The sequence below is a fragment of the Hypanus sabinus genome, chromosome 10 (assembly GCF_030144855.1).
Source record: "Hypanus sabinus isolate sHypSab1 chromosome 10, sHypSab1.hap1, whole genome shotgun sequence".
NCBI lineage: Eukaryota > Metazoa > Chordata > Chondrichthyes > Myliobatiformes > Dasyatidae > Hypanus > Hypanus sabinus.
In genome coordinates, this window is record NC_082715.1 from 84,543,063 (window position 1) to 84,562,202 (window position 19,140).

General features: G+C 40.7%; 1 protein-coding gene across 7 annotated transcripts in view; it reads left to right on the forward strand.

Moving 5' to 3' along the window:
• Positions 1–5,784: 5,784 nt before the first annotated feature.
• phf3 (PHD finger protein 3) overlaps positions 5,785–19,140 on the forward strand; it is a 148,574-nt gene continuing 135,218 nt past the window's right edge. For 4 of the 7 annotated variants that reach the window (XM_059982279.1, XM_059982280.1, XM_059982281.1 and 1 more), the window contains exon 1: positions 5,785–5,980. The gene's annotated coding sequence lies outside the window, so the exon portion shown is untranslated. The remainder of the gene's footprint in view (positions 5,981–19,140) is intronic. The other 3 variants (XM_059982285.1, XM_059982283.1, XM_059982284.1) reach the window with 1 other exon arrangement.

The following is a 19,140-nucleotide window of genomic DNA, read 5'->3' on the forward strand; positions in this document are numbered from 1 at the left end:
GCTCTTCTGGGGGACATGCAGCTATCTGAAAATATCTAACTCATGAGACCCAAGGTTTGTGCCAGTGTTGACAGATTCTCTAGCATCCTTGTGGCTGAAAGCAAGCCTCTTTGCTATCCAGGTTAAGTAGCCTTGGAAGTCCAAGTTATCCTAGAGCAGTTCCTTACAGCAACGTGATTTTCTACTTTTGTGATGTAAGTCCAATATTAGATTCCCCCAGAAATGCCTTAATGATGCAATTTTCTATTGCAAACTTGCATCTGATTTTTGCACTGCTTTAGTGGTCATAACGAGGCAAACTGTTCTGGCCCTTTAAATGGGCGCAATTAGTTTGTCACATGCCTTCTTACCTCAGCTGGTCAACTTCCAGGGTGCCTCCATTAATCTCCTCCTTATGATATCTTGCCTTCCCACAGGATTAGAAACAGTCTCCTCATTAGGCACTTGCGTGGTTATCCATTCACTTTTCATGCCTGTTTATTTTTACAACCAATAAACCATGTTTGAAATAGCTGTTTCTGAATGCATCTTTTCTTTTAAATGACCTCCTCTAATTAATTTCCTGCGTCCAACAGTGTCCTGCAGATCCAATCATTGCCCAGAGACCCCAGACAATTCTGGGTGGCTGGCAATAATGGGCACGAGACTAATAAATGATATTTTTTTAATATAATAAACTTTATTCATAATTTTTTAAATTACAAGAAAAAACCATGCCATCTCTTTTCTTTGTTACGTTCACAGTCAATACTAAGTAATGTTCCACCTCCCTTTATTTTCTCTCTCTCTGCCCATCACTCTTTGCCTGTTCTCCACCTCCCTCTGGTGCTCCCCTCCCCCCTTCTTTCTCCCGAGGCCTCCCGTCCCATGACCCTTTCCCTTCTCCAGCTCTGTATCCCTTTCGCCAATCACCTTTCCAGCTCTTGGCTTCACCCCACCCCCTCCGGTCTTCTCCTATTGTTTTGCATTTCCCCCTCCCCCTCCTACTTTCAAATCTTTTACTATCTTTCCTTTCAGTTAGTCCTGACGAAGGGTCTTGGCCCAAAACGTCGACAGTGCTTCTCCCTATAGATGTTGGCTGGTCTGCTGCGTTCCACCAGCATTTTGTGTGTGTTGCTTGAACTTCCAGCATCTGTAGATTTCCTCGTGTTTACTAAGTAATGTTCTGTTACATTCCTTAAAACCAATAACCCTACCCATAGATTCACTTTCAAGGACTCCATGTTGTCAGTATTATATACTTTTTTATTATTTGCAAGATTTGTCTTCTTTTGCACATTTGTTGCTTGTCAGTTTTTGTTATTTATCAAGTTCACCTCCCTCTTCTCTGAACCCCAGCAGATACAAGCCTAGTCTGCCCAAACTTTCCCCGAAACACAACCTGTCAATTCCAGAAATTAGGCTGGAAAACCTTCTCTGAACTGCTTCCAAAGCATTGACAACCTTCTTTAGAGAAGAAGTCAAATACCTGAAGTTAGGGAAATCGAATTTCATGCTATTAGGTTGACATCTACCCAGATGGAATATGAGATGTTGCTCCTCCATCCTGGGTATAGCCTCATTGTGACAGTAGAGGAGGCCATGGAAGGCAATGTTGGTATGGAAATGGGAAGTTACATTGAAATGGAGGCCACCAGGAGATCCTGTGGCAGACAAAACAGAAGTGCCCCTCCATGTCGAGTGTCACCGCTATAGAGGAGGCCACACTGGGTACCTTTATACAAGAACAGCAGAAATGATAATCCAATTTATTACCTGCCAGTGAGTAAAACATCAGTGGTTGAGTATAGTAAAGGTTTTGAAGAGCAGAATGTATCTCCACTTGAAGAAAGTTTGACTAGGGATAGGCTGCATAGATTGGTGAAGAGGAGCAACTGTCTAAATAATTTGAAATAGTGCTTCACGCAAGTGAATCATCATCAGTTCAAGTTTAAGTTTAATTGTCATTCAATCATACCCATGAATATAGCTAAATGAAACAGTGTTCCTCTGGGGTCAAGGTGCAAAACACAGTACCAATAATCACACACAGCATATACAATAACAGTAGCAGAAAAACATATAGTTACAAAAATATATAGAAAAATAATAATATAGCCCCTGAATGTCATGGCTTGCAGATTGATGTTGTCCTGGAGCCATGCTTCTGCAAGAACAATCCAGCAACATTCCTCTTCATGTGCAAGTGTAGCTGCAGATGAACACAACCCAGACTGTCTCCCACCGAGCAAGCTCTGGAGAGCAGCGCCAACAGAAGGGGGCCAGCTCATCCTAGAACAGAATCCGGCAGTACACTACCAGCTCCAGAATCTCCTTCCCTTGTGGCTGGAACGAGCAACCCCAAGGCACGAGGGCCAAGGCCACACAGATCTCTTGCTGTTGGTCTCACCAATCGCACTTGCAGTGTTCTACATTACCTGTGTCCAACAGAGTCTTGCGATCGCAATAAAATCATTCAAGCCATAATTTCCACCTTTCATTTGATTGCATACTGCCTCCATGCACCATTCTGATGCCTTCTTGCCTGGGTGGCTGAAACAGGTTGCACCACGGTGTGCAACAAATCCAGCTCCACGGCTATTGAGTAACTTGCTATTGGGGTAGATCTGCTGTGTTGGATGTTCTCGATAACCTGCAGTAACTTATGATAAAAAAAAACGCATAAAGGATGACAATTACACCTTTGTTCAGACCCAGAGAGGCCACTGCATCTGAGCATGCCACTATCTTACTGGAAACGAGGATGGAGAGGTTAAAGTAGTGAACAACATTTCACAAGGTCCCACATGAGAGATGCCTCTAGAAGGTCATATAACCATATAACAATTACAGCACAGAAACAGGCCATCTCGGCCCTTCTAATCCATCCTGAACGCTTACTCTCACCTAGTCCCACCTACCTGCACTCAGCCCGTAACCCTCCATTCCTTTCCTGTCCAGAGACCTACCCAATTTTTTTTTAAAATGACAAGATCGAACCTGCCTCTACCACTTCTACTGGAAGCTCATTCCACACAGCTACCACTCTCTGAGTAAAGAAGTTCCCCCTCGTGTTACCCCTAAACCTTTGCCCCTTAACTCTCAACTCATGTCCCCTAGTTTGAATCTCCCCTACTCTCAATGGAAAAAGCCTATCCCCGTCACTCTATCTATTCCCCTCATAATTTTGTGATGAAGCATTTCAGGCACGAGGAGGGGATGGAGAGGCTGTGTTTGTTTTCCATCGGGAAAAAGTTCAGGGGATAACTTGATAGAGGTATATAAAATTATAAGGGGGTGAGAAAGGGTAGGTGAGAAGCATATCCCTTTGGCAATGATAAGGGAGCATAGGTTTAAGGTAAAAGATAAGAAAATTGGAAGAGATATAAGGAGGTTTTTTTTCCAACAAGAGGAAAATTCCTAGATAGAGTGGCACAAACAGAAACACTTGTATTTGAGAAATATTTGATGAGCACTTGAAAGTCCATAGCATTTTCAGTCTACAGCACAGATGCTGGGAAATACAGATAGATATTTAACAGCCAGCATGGACAGGATGGGCAGGAGAGTCCATAAGAAGGCTGGTTCATAAGCAGCAAACGGAGCTGCTGCCTCATTCCAGTGACAAGGGTTCAATGCTGACTTCGGGTTCTATCTGTATAGAGTTGACATGTTCTTCCTGACATGTGCGTTTCCTTGCATGCCCTGGTTTTCTCTGATATGCCAAAAAACTACTTGTTGGTTGGAGAGTGGTAGAATGTGAAGGATTTTGATCAGAATTAAAAATGAGATTAATGCAAGTATGTGATTGATAGTGCAGACTTATTTGGCCATAAGGTTTGTTTCTGCATTTAATCTCTCAATAGTTCTATAAACCTATTGTATCATTATAATTGCAGCCTGCCTTGCTTTACATATATTATAAATGGACAATAGCAGTCCCATTCCTTTGTATAATGCACAATTGCAGACCTTCCCCTTTCATATCTTACACACAGCTGCACGTCTTTCCCTTTCATGTTGCACAACTTTCCTTTACAGGTAACACAGACAAAATTACACACCCTCCATTTATGTTTTCACATAAAATAATTGCATAATATCCCTTACATGTCATACACATATAATTCCACACACTGCTTTACATGTTACACACATGGGCACCACGCAGCATAGCAGTTACTGATGTTACTTTAGCTTGGGGCATTTCTGAGTTTGAGAGTTCAATTCTGGCACTGTCTATAAGGAGTTTGTACCTGGGTTTCCTCCGGGTGCTCTGGTTTTCTCCCACAGTCCAAAGACATTCTGGTTAGCAGTTTAATTAGTCACTGTTAATTGTCCTGTGATTAGGCTAGTATTAAATAGGTGGGATGTTGGGCAGTGAGGCTCATTGGGCTAGAAGGGCCTGTTCCACATTTTATCTCTAAATTAAACAAATAATTGTTAAGCATATGTTGCACACAGGACTGGTTATTACCTGACAACCATCGGGCTCCTGAACAAATGTGGATAACTTCACTCAATACAACTCAACAGACTCACTTTCAACTCAGGTTCGCAGTATTACTTTGTTAATCTGCACAATTTTTGTTGGTCATCAGTCTTTATGTATTATTTTCATAAATTCTATTGTATTTCTTTATTTTCCTGTAAATGCCCACAAGAAAATGCCTCTCAAGGTAGTATATGGTAACATATACATACTTTGATAATAAATTTTACTTTGATTTTGACATAATTGCATACCCTCTTTTCACAAGTTGCACATACTGCATAACCTCCCTTCACCTGTAACATATGGCTGTTATCCACTTCCTTTAAGTGCATCAGACTAAAGTCTACAGGAAGTGGTAGATACCATAAGACTATAGGATAAGGGAGCAGAATTAGTCCATTTGGCCCATTGAATCTGCTCCACCATTTCATCATGGCTAATAATTTCCCTCTCTGCCCCAATCTCCTGCCTTCTCACTATATCCCTTCATGTTCTGACTAATCAAGAATCAATCTCTGCCTTAAATATACTCAATGACTTGCCCCATAGCCGTTTGTGTCAACAACTTCTACAGATTCTCTAGCCACAGAAATTTCTTCTCATCCCTGTTCTAAATACAGCCCAGTCCATCACAGTCAAAGCTCTCCCCACCATTGAGCACAACTATAAGGAGAGGTGGCACAAGGAAATAGTACCCACCATCAAAGATATCACCATGGATCTAGGATATGCTCTCTTCTTGTAACCACCATCAGGCAGGAATTATAGGAGCCTAAGGTCCCACACGACCAGAGTCAGGAATTATTACCTTACAATCATCAGGCTCTTGAATTGGCATGGATAGCTTCACTCACAACTCTGAACTGCTTCTACAAACTACACACTCAGTTTCAATGACTTTATAACTCGTGTTCTCAGTATTTACGTGCGCAATTTTGTCTTCTTTTGCACATTAGTTGTTTGCCAGAACTTCTATGTATAGTTTTTCATAAAACATATCGTATTTATTTGTTTTCCTATAAATGCCTGCAAGAAAACTAATCGCAAGGTAGAATATGGTAACATATAGTACTTTGATATCTTACTTTGACATAATTTCATACCCTTGTTTTCCATGTTACGCATACTGCAAAACTGCCCTTCACGATTGCAACCCATTCCCTTTAAATGCTTCACATTTAAAATGCTGTGCCCTGCCCTTCCGGTTTCAGAGACAATGATACCCTCTCCCACTTTGCCCCCGCCGCCCAGCCCACGCGCCGGCCTGGGCTTGGGGCCCACGTGACGCGAGCCAGGGCCCGGGCCATTTGCCCCTCCCCCTCCCCTCGCTCTCCGGGTCTCTCATTCCCTCCATGGCGGCATCGGCTTCGGATGACCTCGGGCAGAAGACAGGCGAGAAAAGAGCGGTGCTCCGTGTCCGTGCTCGGCGACAGGTCGCCGGGGGCCCTTAAGTGCGGGGCTTAAGGGTGGGTGGGTTGGAAAGCAGAAAGCGGAGTCTGCGATCAGGTGAGCAGCGCGGCCACAGAAAAGAAAGCAGCGGACTACCAGCGCTAGGCCCCGGGCCCGAGCCTCGGCTCTCTGCTCACTGCACCCACGTAGACCCGGGACTCATGGGCTTGGGTGCACGGCACTGAGGAGGCAGGGAGGCAGCCTCTGTCTGTGTGACCAGCGGCTGTCCCGCAGGCACTGTTGTTAGAGAGGAAGGTGGTAGGCCTGTCATGTACAGCAAGATCCCACTATCGTTAACGTGATGGGAGAGGCGGGGGCAGGTCAGCCTTGATTAATTAATTCTAGTTGTAGTGGGGGGTGGGAGGGAGGGAAGGTAAATGCTGGTCCAGGACAACGGAGAGAACTTCCGACTCTTTCAAAATCATTCTGAGGGATCTCTTTGCCTTAACGTGGTGTTTACACTTTGTAAGGCCTGAAGTTCTAAATTCTTACCTCTGCAAGTACCTTGCTATAGTGAAAATATACGGCCTTTTCTTGTGGGTTTAGTATCTTCTGATACTGTACTGTTGACTCCTTCATTAACCTATGCAGTTCTTTGCAGAACTGTCAAAATATCTCGGTCGTGTCATGGATTCCAGGCCAGTCTCAGCTTTGTGTGTTTTAGTGATAAAAACAAAGCTGTAGTGAGAGAAGAAGGATCTCTGATTTAAAGTCTTGAGTAAAAGGCAGCATCGTGTTCTATAGCTGTTGCTTTACTGGCGTTAAGGCCTTAATATGTGTCTGCAGTAGGTCTTTTTGAATGACCTGAGTCTTTACTGATTGTGGGGAAACAGAATTGATAAAGATGAGAAAAGTGTGCAGAATGGGCTCATTCATTTTGAAAATTGCAGGGAGAAAGAGTGGATTAAAAGTAGTTTCTTTGCTAATCAGAATCAGGTTTATTATTATGGCATATTTTAATATATAATTTTATATGATCTTATGGATTGTAATGTGATTTTACCAGTGTCAAAGTGAATGTAGGCTTTAGTTCGTAGACTTTGTAGTTCCTGTGTGATGAAGGGTCTTGGCCCGAAACATTGACTCTTAATTCCCCTCCATAGATGCTGCCCGACCTGAGTTCCTCCAGCATTTTGTTTGTGTTGCTTAAGATTTCTGGCATTTGTAGTCTCCTGTGTTTGTTATTTCCATTGTTACATTTCATCCATTAAAAAGATTCAATTGGTGAATTTTGAGGGAAATAATTTTTATGGAGGGGAATTGGTGTTTGAGTGCATTTCTTGTTTTGTGATTCTACAAGTTTGGACATTTTTAACATGTATATCTTGTTGCACAGTGCTTGTTTTGACTTTGTGTGCATGATTGAAGGGATGTGAAATTGGACGTATTTTTATTCTTTGAAGTTGTTATTATATAGTGTTCATGGCTGTAAAGGTCCTGCAATTAAAAATCTTGAACATGTTTACACTTTCCCAATAAGTTATCTTCCTTGTAACAGTAGTTAGACTGTTAGAAGCACCAGATTCTTCGGAGGCTGGAATTCCAGAGCATACACACAGTGCTGGAGGAACTCAGCAGTTCAGGCAGCATCTTTGGAGAAGAATAAACAGGCAACATTTTGGGCCAAGACCTCCATCAATCTTTTAGTTCCATTTTAGTAATCTTGGGTTGTGCCCTGCAAATTCCGGGCACATCGTATGCACTCAGTAGTAGGCACTTTATTAGGTACAGGAGGTACCTAATAAAGTGGCAGCTGGGTGTATGTTCATGGTCTTCTGCTGTATCTCATTCATTTCAAGGTTTGTCGTGTTGTACGTTTAGAGATGCTGTTTTGCACACTACTGTTGTAATGTGTGGTTATACGAGTTCTTGTTGCCTTCATGTCAGTTTGAACCGGTCTGGCTATTCTCCTGACCTGTCTCATTAACTTGCCATTTTTGCCCACAAAACTGCTATTTGCAGGAAGTTTTTTGTTTTCTTGCACCGTTCCTTGTAAATCTTAGAGACTTGTGTGTGACAATCCTGGGAGATCAGTTTCTGAGCTACTCAAACCATCCTGTTTGGCATCAACAGTCCTTGGTCAGTTACTTGGATCACATTTCTTTCCCATCCTGATGTTTGGTCTGAACAGCAGCTGAAACTCTTTATCATGTCTGCATATTTTTATGCAGTGAATTGCTGCCACATGATTGCTGATTAGATATTTGTACTAATGAGCAGGTGTAGCTAACAAAGTGGCCACTGATTGTACTTGCTGTTTCATGATTTCGAAGATTTTAGAAACAGAGCTGTTGTTGTGACCTTTTCTTCAAGTTGTGTTCTATGCAGACCCATTGTCTATCTACAGGGGTTTTACAAACAGACATACTTTAATGATCCTGAGGGAAATTGGATTTTGTTACAGCCGCACCAACCAGGAATAGTGTAGAAATATAGCAATATAAAACCATAAAAAATTAAATAATAATAAGTTAATCATGCAAGTGGAAATAAGTCCAGTACCAGCCTATTGGCTCAGGGTGTCTGACACTCCGAGGGAGGAGTTGTAAAGTTTGATGACCACAGACAGGAATGACTTCCTATGTCGCTCAGTGTTACATCTCGGTGGAATGAATCTCTGGCTGAATGTACTCCTGTGCCTAACCAGTACATTATGGAGTGGATGGGAGACATTGTCCAAGATGGCATGCAACTTGGACAGCATCCTCTTTTCAGACACCACCGTCAGAGTGTCCAGTTCCACCCCAGCAACATCACTGACCTTACGAATGAGTTTGTTGATTCTGTTGGTGTCTGCTACCCTCAGCCTGCTGCCCCAGCGCCCAACAGCAAACATGATAGCACTGGCCACCACAGACTCGTAAAACATCCTCAGCATCGTCTGGCAGATGTTAAAGGACCTCAGACTCCTCAGGAAATAGAGACAGCTCTGATCCTTCTTGTAGACAGCCTCAGTGTTCTTTGACCAGTCCAGTTTATTGTCAGTTCGTATCCCCAGGTATTTGTAATCCTCCACCATGTCCACACTGACCCCTTGGATGGAATCGGGTCACCAGTGCCTTAGCCCTCCTCAAGTCCACCACCAGCTCCTTAGTCTTTTTTCACATTAAGCTGCAGATGATTCTGCTCATAGCATGTGACAAAGTTTCCCACCGTAGCCCTGTACTCAGCCTCATCTCCCTTGCTGATGCATCCAACTATGGCAGAGTCATCAGAAAACTTCTGAAGATGGTAAGACTCTGTGCAGTAGTTGAAGTCCGAGGTGTAGATGGTGAAGAGAAAGGGAGACAGGACAGTCCCTGTGGAGCCCCAGTACTGCTGACCACTCTGCCTGACACAGTGTTGCAAGCACATGTACTGTGGTCTGCCAGTCAGGTAATCAATAATCCATGACACCAGGGAAGCATCCACCTGCATCACTGTCAGCTTCTCACCCAGCAGAGCAGGGCGGATGGTGTTGAACGCACTGGAGAAGTCAAAAAACATGACCCTCACGCTGCTCGCCAGCTTGTCCAGGAATCATTTTACTACAGAAGTAACCAGTAGACCTTTGTGCAAATGTTATTCCCTACAAGTACAAAAAGATTTCTTCAAATCAGTATAGCATGCAGTATTAGAGAGTATAGATTTGTTCAAGGTTGAGCTTATTATATGCACCTTCAGTGAGGAGGTGTTGGTTAAAGTGTGAATTTGTCAACACAAGTGTAGCTGAGGCAGAAGAATTGCAAGGAGGAGCAGGTAACTGTTCTGAAGTATGTGGTGATATGGGACATCGGAAAAGGATTGTAGCTTTAATTTGTTTTGTATGGATCAATTGCACGGTGGGGGCTAAATGGCTTTTGTTAACCTTTCATGAGTTGCAACAAATGTAGATTTAAGACTCAACAGGAGGAAATCTGCAGATGCTGGAAATTCCTGACGAAGGGTCTCAGCCCGAAACGTCGACAGCGCTTCTCCCTATAGATGCTGCCTGACCTGCTGTGTTCCACCAGCGTTTTGTGTGTGTTGTTTAGATTTAATACTGTTGTACTAGAGGTTTAATATGGGAAATCCCCAGATATGCAGAAATAGTTGTGATAATACTTTTCTGCACCGACTACTAAAATCTGGTCCTTTGCTGTGCAAGGAATTCTGGGGTGTGCTTTCATTTCCACATGTCTGAGTGCGATAGTTAAATGTGATTGGGCAGAGACTGTAACGTAAAGTCTTAGTGATTGGGAAAATAATCGTGTGCTTCTGTTTCTGGTTGTCAGGGAGTGTACATTTGAGATATCAATTTAAAATGAGTGTGAATCGTTTTGAGTGTTAGTTTAGTTTCCTTAAAAAACTGTAGATCTGAAATTTTGAAGCTCTTTCGTCATGTTATGTGGCTTTTAATGTCAGTTCCTACCTACTTTCCAGTGCTTTGGTATGGGGAGGTCTGTCCAGAAATGACTTGGTATTTGATCAAAATGTTACTAAAATTGACCTAAACATAACATAGTTGCATATAAAAGTAGACAATTGAATTAGTCCCAGGTTCTCACATGTATTTCCTTGTTGCTTCATTTTCTTTTGATAATACTGTATATTTACTTGGTATTGTTTGCCATTTTATGTTAATTGGTGATGAATTAAATCTAATGTGCAGAAGGAAATCTAAATCGCTTGTTTCATTCATTGTATCATCGAAAGGAGCAAATATTTCTTGTGTTCAGTAAGTCTGTAACTTGATGGATTTCTATCATTAACTGCATCGTTGTCAAGGTCATTACTCTTTGCTAGCTGAACAAATAAAAATCCACATTGTTTGCAATTCTGGGGCTTTTAAAATGAGTAAGCAAATGCAGAAATGATCCAGAAGTTTGTTGGAATGCTGAATTTTATTTTTGGGTAGCTGGGACAAATAAGGTGGAATTTATGTTATATAAGGCTTTTGTCAGATCTCACAGGGCACACCACCACAGGACAGGCTTGGTTTTGGGGATTGGCTGATTGAGAGTATGTGGATAAAGGAGAAAGGTGGAAAACTTGTTTGTAGAATAATGCAAGTGATAGTCTGTTTTTAAAATACTCAATCATGAGGATGGATTATCTGGACCAGATCAGTTTCCCTGAAAGTGGAAATTATATAAAAACACAAGAGATTGAATTTCTGGTATCTGTACAGAATAGTAGCTGGAGGAACTCAGCGGCTCAGGCAGCCATCTACGGAAGGAAATAAGGATCCGATGTTTTGGTCAGAGACCCAAATATCAGCACGTGATAGGGTTGGGGAAGAAGGTTGGGGGAGGGGAATATTCTTACTCCTCCTCTCACCTTCCTGTCACCTCCCTCTGGTACCCTTCCTTTTCTTTCTCCCAGGGTCCAATCTCCCCTATCAGATTCCTTCTTTGGCCCTTTACCTTTTCCACCTGTCATCTCCCAGCTTCTCACTTCATCTACCCTTCCTCATCTGGTTTCAGCTTTCACCTTCTAGTTTATACTCCTTTTCTCCCCCCCCCCCACCCCCCCAAACCTTATTCTGGCTTTTCTCACTTCTTTTCCAGACCTGAGAGTCTCAGCCCAAATTGTCAGGTCTTGTTCCCTCTCCATAGATGCTGCCTGACCTACTGAGTTCTTCCAGTGTTTTGTATAGAAATAATTGGGATTATGATAATTGAAAAGTGAAGCAGATCAAGAAATTAGTTCCTCTTCAGAATCCAGGTTTGGCAAACTAGAACTGTCTCTAAACTAGACGTTTAGAGATGATGTTATGAAGCACTACGAATAAAAGTTCCATCTTCCCCTTCCAGCCCTTACCCAGAATAAAATAAAAACTTTGAAGGCAGGTTTTATTTGAAAATTAATGTTTTTAAGAAAACTAATATCTTCAGATAAAAAGCAAATCAGCCACAAATAGGTTGAACTGTCAAAAAGTTTTAAGAGGTCTTAGGCGGCCTCCCATTCTGGCTTGGTCCTGATATCTGCTTTGAGCTATAGACTTCTATGTAGTTTAAGTACAAAGTCTGTATAATTGTTTATGTTATATTAAGGATCTTTTATTGAGAAGACAAATTGAGTCTTGTTTTTCTTTTCACTCTGCTCTTTAAGGTAAATAGCACCTAATTGCAATGTGTTCAATTGCTGAGCATTCTAAACAAGCATAGTCTGAAATGAAACAGAAAAGGCCAGAAGTATGTCAGCATATATGGCCTGAAGTATTAACTTTTTCCTATTGTAGGTGCTGCTGGAGCTATTGAATGTTTCCAGAATTTTGTTTTTTGTTTTTATTTTAAATATTTTCTGCAGGGATATTTTGCATCATCTTCATTTCGTTGAACTTTTTTTTAGCATTTAGCTGCAATTGGGATTTACGGTCTTCATGAATCACAGAATGAATATTTTATTCACAAATGAAATTTTAGAAATTAAGTTGGGTGAATTAGAGTTAAATTAGACCGAATGAACAGAAGACTTGAAATATGAGATGTTCAAAGTAACTTTATTGTCAAAGTGCATATGTCACCATATACAACCCTGAGATTCATTTTCTTTTGGGCATTCACAGTAAATATAAGAAACAATGAAAGGCCACACCTAACAGGACTGACAAACAATGTGCAAAAGACAACAAACTATGAAGAGTCTGTGAAAGTGAGTCCATAGATTGTGGGAACATTTCAGTGATGGGGCAAGTTGAGTGAAAACTGTCCCTTTTGGTTCAAGAGCCTGATAGTTGAGGGGTAATAACTGTTCCTGAACATGGTGGTGTGGGTCCTGAGGCTCCTCCACCTCCTTCCTGATGGCAGCAACGAGAGTAGAGCATGGCCTGGGTGATAGGAGTCCTTGATGGATGCTGTCTTCCTGTGACAGATAAAGGAAAATATATAGTATGCTTTAAAACTTCAAATTTGTCTCAGAGATACTTTGCTAGTTTTGTAATTGGAGAGGATACAACATAGATCCTGTAACTTTGGAGGTAAGCCTTGGAGTTTCCTTCCCCCTCTTTATTGCTGAGGTTCTATTGTTAATTAAGTTGCAAATATAGCAATTTCTTGGCACGCAGGGGCTGCTGGTTATACATTTTTAGTGGCAGACGATTTATCAATATGATTTGCAATTCAGAATATGGTTTTCTTGCCTAGAGCTGAGGGGTAATTTACAAAATTATGCTGTGCTTTTAGTAAAAGAAAATTCCAGCTGAATGTGTGAATTTAGTGTTTGCTGTTACTGTTCATTTGGTTCTTGCAAACTGGTGTTCTGGAGAATTTGGTTTGTTTGGTTTATTGAATGAACAGTGATCAACATAAAACTTTGTCAAAATCAAATTCCTCCCTGTTTTTTGTTAAATTAAGAAGGATTGCATTTGAAAAATCCTTTAATGCATTGTTGAAGTGGAGAACTTGATAGCTGCTTATAAAATTGCTATTGAGTGGAATATATCAACTTTAAAATGTTCATAATTTTTAAAATTAGATGGTTTTGCTTGTGAATATAGGACATAGAACAGCACATCACAGTACAGGTTCTTTGGCCCACAGTGTTGTGCTGACCCTTTAACTTACTCCAACCTTAACGTAACCCTTTCCTCTTCAAGACCCTCCATGTTTTTTTTTCATCTATGTGCCTATCTAAGAGTCTCTTAGAAGTCAATAACTTATCTGCCTCTACCATCTCCACTGACTTTTACCACTTTTTTTAAAAAGGAAAAAAAACTACCTCTATTCCACACCCCCCCCCCCCCCCACCAATGTCCCCTTGAATTAGTCATTTCTGCATGGGGCAAAAGTCACTCTATGAATGCCTCTTTGCATTTCTATCAAGTCACCTCTCCTCCTAAGAGAAAAACCCCAGCTTGCTCATAAGACATGTTTTTATAATCCAGGCAACAGCCTGGCAAATCTCCCCTGCACCACTTTTAAAGTTTCTACTTCCTTCCTATAACAAGGCAACCAGAACTGAAAACAGCGTTCCCAATGTGGTCTAACCAGAGTTTTATAGATCTGATGCCTGTTGAACTCAGTCCCCTGACTAATTAGGCTAATATACCATATGCCTTCTTAACCACACCATCAGCTTGAACTGCAAATGTAAGGGATCTAAGGACATGAACCTCAAGATCCCTTTGTTCCGCCATACTGTAAATAATCCTGCCATTAACCCTGTATTCTGCCTTCAAATTCAACCTTCCAAAGTGAATCATTTCACACTTTTGTGATTGAACTTTTATCTACAACTTCTCTGGCCAGCTCTGCATTTTATCAGTCCATTTGTAACCTACTACACTATCCATAGCACCAGAAACCTTCATGTGGGCTGCAAACTTAATAATCCACCATAATTTTCATTATCCAAGTCATTTATAAAAATCACAAAGAGCAGGGTTTCCAGAACAGGTCCTTGCAGAACACCACTGGTCACTGTCCTACAGGCAGAATATGTTGAGCACTTAGAATGAGCTGCTGCTATGTATCATACATGTATCTTACAATGCCTTGTAAGATATTTATCTCTTTATATTTAATATCTCAGAAATTATATTTTAAGATAAGTGGTTTGATTCCTGTCTTTTGGAAAGTTATTGGTTTGGTAGTTATTTTTGAGATATCATATTTGATTTTGTAACAACTTCTGATAAACTTGTATGTTGAGCCATAGAGTTAAAATACCAAATTATAAACCAAGCTGTTATTAATGAATTTTAAAAGGAATTTTAATAACCAATTTTAGTTCCTGCTCTTGTAACCACTGTCCCTTGTCAAGCTATTTCCTCTCAAGTCCTTGAATGTTCTGACATCTCTCAAGTGCCATCAAACTTCCTGTTCCTATTTCTTCGATCAGGTTATTCCAGGACAGCTCTTAAATTGTGAAGAACAACCTGCATGACTGTGACAAAGGCAAATTATTCCTTAACATTTTTTGACCCATTTCTGCAGTTGTTATTGTGATTGATCCACGTTATCCATATGTAAAGCTCTCCATTATCCTGAAATGTGGTTGCCTGTCAGGTTTAAAAAAAAAATCCTGTTTTATATTTTGAAGTCTGAATGGTTTTTCATCTACCTGATGCAGGTAAATGCCATTTCTTTTGAAAACCATTTTTTTGTACATGACAGCTCTGCTCTACTCAATAACTCCTTAACTGAAAATTATCTGTGTCTGTTGGCACAATTAGAACATAGAATAGTCCAGTACAGGAATGGGCTCTTCAGCTCATAATGTTCTGCCAAACCAATTAAATGAGTAATCAAGTAGCTCACTAAATTAATCCCCTCTGCCTACACAATGTCTACATCTTTTCACTTTTCTCACATTCATGTGCCTATCTAAACATAGTTTTAATATAGCTGCCTTCACCACTACCCCAAATAGTACATCAGGCACCCACCACTCTGTAGGGGGTGGGAAGGAGGAAAAAAACCAACTTCCAACATCTTTGAACTTTCCCCCCCTCTCTTTAAATGCATGCCTTAGTATTAGACATTTCAATCCAGTAAAGAGATACGGTCTGTCTACTCTACACCATCTTATGAACTTCTATTAATCTCCCCTCAGCCTTCACCGCTCCAGAGAAAACCCTCGTTTGTCCAATCTTTTGTTACAGCACATGCCCTCTAATCTAGGCCGCATCTCAGTAAATCTTTTCTGCATCCTCTCCAATGCTATAATAGGGTGACCAGAACTGCATTCAGTATTCCAGGTGTGGAGTAACTGGAGTTTTATAAAACTGCAATGTAACTTTCTGACTTTTGAACTCAGTGCCTTGACAAATAAAGGCTAGCATGCTTTATGCCTTCTTAACTACCCAGTCAACCTGTGCAGCCACTTTCAGAAAACCATGAACTTGGACCCCATGATCCCTCTGTTCCTCAATAATGTTAAGGGACTTGACTTAAGGTTCAAAGGTTCATTTTATTGTCAAAAATATGCATGTACAATACAACTCTGATATTCATCTTCTCCAAGTAGCAGTGAAATATCGAAAGGAGTTGTTGAAAGAAAAGACATCAAACACCTCCCCCAACATGAAAAGAAAAAGAAACAAAACGCGCAGAACCCCAAAATCCCCATCCCCTCCCCCACAGATAAAAACAGCGATGATAACAATCCCTGACTCCCCTCATTCGTAGAAAAGAACAGCATCAATAGCATCAACCCCCCCACACACAAAAAAAAACAGATAACCCACCCGCCAATCGGCCACAAGAAAGAAAACACTGAAAAACGGAAGGAGACCAACATAAAGTACAGTCCAATAATCCCATAAATCTCAGAATAGTGAAAACATCTTTCTGTCAGTATATGAGGAGAGCAGCTGCACAAACTCAGTCCTTCCATTAAGAGTGACGGCCGCAATGGACCTAAATGCTGCCAACCCAGTTGTTGACCTTTGTTGCTCTGATGGGAGCGATCTCTGACCCCCTCCGTGTTCACCTGATGCTTCAATTTTCTTTGCTCACCATTTTGAGATGGAGTTCTTCGTGACCCTAGTCTCTGGTCCTTTCCATAAGTCAGCCAACAGTGCACTGTCTCTAAGTTTGATCTACAAGGTGCAACATTTCATATTGGGGTAGGTTAAACTACATCTGCCATTTCTCCACCCATATATGCAACTGATCTATATCCCGTTGAATTCTTTGCCAGTCATCTGTGCTTAACACAACACAACAAGTCTTTGTATCATCTCTAAACTTACTAATCCACCCATCTGGTTTTCATCCAGGTCTTGTATGCCCAGTGCAGATCCCTGCAAACACCACTAACTGCAGATCTTTAGCAAGAATGAGTCCCTTTGACCACTACCTGTACTGAATCCAAAAGGCCAATTCACCATGCATCTTAAGTCTCTGGGTGAGCCTCCCATGAGGAGCTGGATGTTATCCTAGTCTAACATTTAGTACTATGTAGAGATTTCTTCCAGTTAAATATTAGGAAATTTCCAAACCATTGTCTTCAGTCTGTGTCACAAAATTATTCCTAAGGCTGTGACTCCATATCACTTGCTTGGAGCTAAACCAGACTGTCTGCAACCTTGGTATAATTTGGTAACCTTAAGTGAAGTTTTGCATCATGTTGTGCTAGCTTTTAGACTCCCTCTTAATACCTTCATTCTGTGATCCATTTTGACATGCTTTTGTCCAATCTGCTGAAGCACACATCTATGCTACTTCTAGATTTGTCCATTCAGGTGAATTCTAGGGTTCTGTCCTCCATAATCTTGTCATTAAACCTGCACTGCTTTATTCAACCATTATTGCATGCTTGCTGACGTAAGATGGCTCTGGTTCATTGTCAAATATTTTTCACCCTTGTGTAATATTTGTGACATTTTGCTCAGCGAAAAGCAGTTTATAAATGCGAGTAGTTTTTTTCCCTACTACACTGCTACAGAATTAGAATCAGCTTATCAACTTAGTTTGTAGGCTTTGTGTTCTTAGCATTTCACTGTTTGTTCCTCCTTTTACATTTTAATGGAATTGGTGTAATGACAATAACAGCACTGCAAAATGAATTAAATGATTGGTTTTGACATCACAAGGTCATTTTTGGATGGGAATTATAGTAAACTTATTCATTGTTCTATGGACATTTGAGTTGTCTCTGTGTTGATTTTGGCCTATATGATGTTTTATTTGGGATTCTTCAGAATTGAAGCTAGCGATGAATCTGTTTTGTTAGGTTAATCATTTTGTTGCTCAACTCCTTAAAATTATGAAAACGTAACAAACCTCATCCCTGAACTTGTTTGAAATCAGCAAAAGCTGCTTTCATTAAATGGTCATTCTGACGAGTTGTTAGCCAATAAACTTATTACATTTAGAGGAAAGCAATTCCTACAGTCGTTAGTAGCAAGTATGACTGTGTAAAGTTTGAAATATATTTAAATTTTGCTTTCAATGTTGCAATCTAATGTCATTTTTAATGAATTTGACCTTTCTGAAATTGCTCTAAAATTTTATTCTATTGATCCATATAAAATATTATTCTTGGCAGAAATCATAAAAATCATTAAAACATTCAGTTTTATGATTCTTTTAGTACTTTAATGGATTAAATGTTGAGTAGCTGGAAGTTCATAGGAAAAGAACTTGAGCAAAATTATTGTGGAGTGTTTTAAGTAATTAGTGTTGTCTGCTTCTTTGGTAAAATCAAAGTTACTTCTGAGTTATTAACAGTACACAATGTGTACATATTGATAATATAGACTATAACTTATTTTAATTTATACTGTCATTGAATAGATGTCACTTGTTCTTGTTAGGCCATTCCATTTAACTCTGCTGCTGAGTTTGAAGCTTTTGGCAAAATAGCAGGGAGACCCAAGTTCATGGCTTTTTGATAGCAGCTTTGGAATACATTGGCTTCCAAAAGTGCCCTGAACTTTGTGCAAGATAAATACAAAATATATAGAGAATTGTAATTTGTCACATCGTAAGTTTTGTGAGGAGAATTTGTCTCACTGCCACCAAACTGATGGGCATTTACTACCTGTTATGCCACTGGTGAGTGCAGAGAAGGTTTACAAGGATGTTGCCGGAACTTGAGAAACCGAGTTACAGAGAAAGCTTGAGTAAGTTATGACTTTATTCTTTGGAGCTTAGAAGAATGAGAGGAGACTTGATAGAGGTATATAAAATTATGATGGGTATAGATAGAGTGAATGCAAGCAGGCTTTTTCCACTGAGGCTAGGGGAGAAAAAAAACCCAGAGGACATGGGTTAAGGGTGAAGGGGGAAAAGTTTAAAGGGAATATTTAAAGGGGCTTGGTGGGATTGGTGGGAGTGTGGAGTGAGCTGCCAGATGAAATTGTAAATGCGGGCTCACTTTTAACATTTAAGAAAAACTTGGACAGGTACATGGATGAGAGGTTTATGGAGGGATATGGGCCAGGCATAGCCAAGAAGGGCCAAAAGGCCTGTTTCTGTGCTGTAATGTTCTATAGTGTTTAGGGCAGCATGGGAAGGTCCTCCATCTGTAACCCCTGAACCTGGAGGACTGGTGGACCACTCTTAGTCTCTCCTCAACTCTTTGACTTGTTTGGCATGGGTGACCCTATGAAGGCAAGTGAGATTATATAGTGGCTTCTGGAAAGGAAGTTTGGAAAGTGAGCTGATTCTGGTACTACCCTCATGTTTTTGGTACTGGGTTACAATCAGATAAATAAGGAGTTTTGTATTAAACATGGTTAATACATTTTTATTTCCATCAAGCATTGTTGCACATGTAAGCACTGAGCACTTTGATAAAGATAGTGT